The sequence below is a fragment of the Spermophilus citellus genome (assembly GCF_964194105.1).
Source record: "Spermophilus citellus genome assembly, chromosome: X".
Classification (NCBI taxonomy): Eukaryota; Metazoa; Chordata; class Mammalia; order Rodentia; family Sciuridae; genus Spermophilus; species Spermophilus citellus.
This window is the reverse complement of record NC_138190.1, coordinates 98,126,806-98,131,719: the sequence shown is the minus strand read 5'-3', so window position 1 is coordinate 98,131,719 and position 4,914 is coordinate 98,126,806. Positions and strand designations below refer to the sequence as shown.

Sequence of the window (4,914 nt, the reverse complement as noted above, 5' to 3'; positions counted from 1 at the left end):
CCTTATAGTCTGTGTTCTTTAATATATATGTTTACTAAAAATCATCAAATTAAATTCATATATGAACTTAATTTACACATTCCAAAAACTACCATCTCTTATGTCAAAACAGTATTAAGGGGCTGGGGCTGGGGCTAAGCAGTAGTGCACTTGCCTGGCATGTGTGAGTCATTGGGTTTGATTCTCAGCACTGCATATAAATAAATAAAATAAAGGTCTATCAATAACTAAAAATAAAAACTGCATTAATCCATAATTTTATGCTACTTATTTATCTAAAATTTTGCAGATATTTCTCCATATAATATATATATAATATAATATATATATATAATAATATATATATATATACATATATATATATATTATATATATATATATGTATATATATATATATATTATATATATAATAGCAAAGATTGGCACTCGGCACAATGCTACATACCTGTAATCCCAGCAGCTCCAAAGGCTGAGACAGGAAGATCACCAAGTTCAAGGGCAGCCTCAGCAATTTAGCAAGGCCTTAAGCAACTTAGTGAAACCTGTCTCAAAATAAAAATAAAAAGGGCTAAGAATGTGACTTTTTGATAAATTGCCTATAGGTTAAATCCTAGTAACATAAAAAAAAATCTCCAAAAAATTGGTACAGCAGAAAAAATAAAACAAATGCTTAATATTTATTTAATTCTAACCCTTACAACTGAAAAAAAAAATTATATTTGATGGTAATTTAAAAAACTGGGTTTTTTCAACATCATGTACAAATAACAAGAATGGGATCTTAATTAGAATAAGTTAGTCTCCATGTATTTATAATATGTCAAAATACTCTCTACTGTCATTACTGTCATGTGTATCTAAAAAGAACAAATAAAAAAGAAAATAAATAATACATAAATAAAAGAAAGAACTGAGTTTTAGCCAAGGTTTTCCATCAACACATTCTTTTAATTTTTTTTTTAAGTTTCCATCTTTTTTTTAACATAATATACAGGAGTATGATACCATTTCAATATCAAATTATGGGAAATATCACACTCAAACATGCTTTTATTTGACAAGGTGCTATTACAATACTGAGAAATTTAATGAAAAAGTAATTTGGGCTGGGGCTGGGGCTCAGTGGTAGCACACTTGCCTGGCATGTGTGAGGCGCTGGGTTCAATCCTCAGCTAAATAAAATAAAGGTCTATCAATAGCTAAAAAAATTTTTTTAAAGTGATTTGGCAATTTTTAAGATAATCAAATATCTTTTTTGGTACATGGGCCAATGCATTCACTATAACTTGTTCAAAAAATGTAGTCTCTTTGACTTCAAATTATTTTTAAAAATAAAAATTATATAGACACATGTTCTGAATTATTTTGAACAATGAAGGTAAGCATTCTACATTAAACATTTAATAAGACCACTTTTCCTTTGCACATACATGTAAAAATCAAAAACTACAGCATAATTCCATAAAGACTTAGCTATTTCTAGAATAGTTTTGTGTAATCATAAAAGACTCCTAGAAATAAATTATCACTTTTATATTAACACTTTTCACTATAATATATGTTTTCATTTTTTGAAAAATATTCACTTTTTAGTTGCAGTTGGACACAATACATTTATTTATTTATTTATTTATTTATTTATTTATTTATTTTTATGTGGTGCTGAGGATTGAACCCAGGGCCCTGCACGTGCTAGTCGAATGCTCCACCGCTGAACCACAACCCTAGCCCTACAATATATGTTTTCTTAAAGATAAAAATCTTGGGAATTTGGATTTCCCTTATTGATTGAACATAAAATAATCTCTTGCTTCCTGTATTTAATAAACTTCAACTCCTTCTATGAGGAGCTATATACACAGCACAGTGTTACTTACAAGTATTCCAGTGAGATGTGTACTTAGTTTCACAATGATCAACACAGTGGTACCATAAAAAGTTTCTACAGGTAAAATGCCAGGAAATGCCAGAGTGGACAGTGCCAGACAGAGTACAATAGATTACAGGTACTCCTGAGGGCCAGAGGACACCATAAATTTCAATTTTTTAGTAAAACATCTACAGAAACATAAGAAAAAATATAATTCCATTGTTGATAATGTAATTTTCTAGATACTGTTTCTTTTGTTAAATGGACAAACTAACTTAATTTAAAATTAGAGAAAGTGAATATAATCATAATATGAAGGATCTTCCTTGTTTTCTCATCAGTGGAATGCAGTAGGATTAGTGCCAGGATCTTTCTGGTTCCTATATTTGTAGTTCATCCAAACCCTCAGGATCTCTGAAACTGAAAAAAAGAGGCTGAGTCCACCCAAAAATCTCAAAACCACCCCAGTATATTCTCCCATTATTGGAGCACACAGCAAGCACTGGTGGCTGCTTTTGAACACAGCTGGCCAGATAGGTGTCATTTGGGTTAAAACTTCAGAACTCACAACAGTTTAAGTTTCTCTGGATGTCATTTTGAACACTTGCTGTATTGTTCCAACCACCCTCCAGAAGCTGACTGTTGCTCCTGATCCCAGGCTAAGCAAGCACAACAGACAGAAAACTGAACAATAAATACAAGGAGGGGACTAATCATATATTTTTTAAAAAGGAATAGCAACACCTGATGCTGTTTCTCAGCTCCAATTAGCCCACTAATGCAGTCAGAAACATGAAGATGTCAACTGCAATGACAACACTGGCCACTTGGAGACTATATATCAGTCCAAAGCAAATGCCTCTAGCAGCAAATCCAATTGTTGATTAACTAGGTAACTAAAAGCTAAGCAAGCACATCCACAACTATTTATTTTCACTTGGAGACTTTGTCTCACTAAATTACACAGGATGTTCTCCAGGTTATGAGTCTCCTACCTCCACTGCACCCAGTTGTCAGATCAGGCGGGGCAGGCAGCGACCAAAGGAGGCAGATTTAAAGGGGCCACTGTACAGGCTTTATTGAGATATCACTCCTGGGCGGAACTCCATCAGACCCACAGAGGGGACAGGAGAAGGGTCTGAGGAGAAACCGCGTGGAAGCTCACCAGACTGGACTTTTATAGGGCTTACAGCAGGAAGGGAAGGGCTTGGGACAAGAAAAGGTGTTCTTAGAGTCCCTTTCCCCCTTGGAGTTGGTCAGGGGAGTTGGCTGAACTCCAGGATTGGCCAGGGGGTCCTGCTGATTGACAGGTGTTAGTCAAGAGATCTGGCTGATTGACAGGCATTTCCACCGGCATCTGATTGATGTTCTTTTCCACGAGGGCTGCTTTGTTCTAGGTTGCCACCATGTCGCCACCACTGACCTAACACCAGTCAGTTTCTGATTTTTTAAAATTACTTCTTTTGAAAACTTGAGCCAGGCTCTAGCCAACTCCACATAGCATAGCTAAAACATACATGGTATTCCATTGTCTGATTCTCAGGAATCCAGAGAATATGGTTCATGTTACCATTGTAACTGAAAGGTAAGGAGGAAATACTGAAAAGTGCCATTCCAGAGGAGGAATAGTCTCAAAAATCTTTGTATAAATTTTGCACTGATTTTTTGCTGATTTAAGAACAACTGAAATTGTATGACAGACTCCATACAATCTCGGTAAGGCTGAAAGAATTTAAAGGACATACCGGTTGCGGGGAATACTAGAAGAGTGAGATAATGAAGCAGAAAATACTATCTGAAGGAATAAAAGGCAAAGACATCTCAAAATTAAAAAGTGCATGTGTGTGTAGATTCAAGAAGCTCTGAGAACCTAAAGAAGATAAAATAAACAAAAATAAATTATCTTACAACTGTTAGAAACCAATATGAAAAAGAACCTTAAAATGGTCTCAGCAAAAATGTTATATCATAAATGTGCAGTGCAACATTGTATATCAATGATGACTTTACTTCAAATAAAAAAGGAGATAGGAAGGTCATTGAAGGGGATTTTGAATGGGCTCAATGAAAAAAAATCATCTAATTATTTGATTCTGTATTCAGCAAAAATATTTTCAATAAGAGAAATGAAATGCAGATATATTCAGAAAATGAAAACTAAAAGCTAATTCATCATCCACAGAACAGCATAACAAGAACCTCATCAGGAATTTTTTTCTGGTTGAAGGGTAGTTATTCCAGATGGAAACCACATCTTCAGATATAAACAAAAAATATTAATGTAAAAAAACACTTAAAAAACTTTAGTTATGTCAGTAAACAGACTCTTTTTCTTCTTAATTTCATAAATATACATATGATTGATCAAAAAATTACTTTTTTTAACACATTACCATATTGTAAGCATAAAACCATATGTAGAAGTTGAGAATTAAGAAAATGAACATATTAAAACATAGTATCATCATATTTTTGTGAAACTGTATAAATTTGCCAGGAAAAGGAAACAAATATTAAAACAACAGACCAAAATGTAAATATCAATAATTATATAAGTATTTTAAAAGAATAGATGTTCAAATTATACAAAAAACTATGGTAAATATTATAAATCTTATAAAACATATGTGTTATAAAGATAGTTTAATTGAAAGTAAATACACAGTCCTTAAACCTTTCACAAAATATTATAATGAGTTACGGGTCCAAATATAAAATGCAAAGGTATAAGACACTTACAGCTAATATAGGAGAAAATCTAAACCTCCTTGGTTTTTGTGATGACAAAATATTTTAAGTGCACCAGAATGTGCATGTTCATGAAAGAATTGATACGTTGAATTTCATTAAAATTAAAACCTTTTGATATGAGAAAGAAAGTTAATAGAATAAGAAGAAACAAATTGCAGAAATTATTTTAGAAACGTATCTGTTAAAACACTAGTATTCAAAATATATAAATAGTTTGTAAAAAATCATTGGTAAGAAACCAGACAATTGACATAAAAAGAGGCTAAGTATTTGAACATCATGCTAGAAAAGTT

The 4,914-nt window shown here is 32.5% G+C and overlaps 1 pseudogene across 1 annotated transcript; it reads right to left on the bottom strand.

Annotated features, from left to right (window-relative positions):
* Window positions 1-2,207: 2,207 nt before the first annotated feature.
* LOC308639496 (tetraspanin-13-like) lies at window positions 2,208-2,748 on the bottom strand (annotated as a pseudogene). Its single transcript has one exon. The product of its transcript is annotated as a tetraspanin-13-like (transcript).
* Window positions 2,749-4,914: the final 2,166 nt, after the last annotated feature.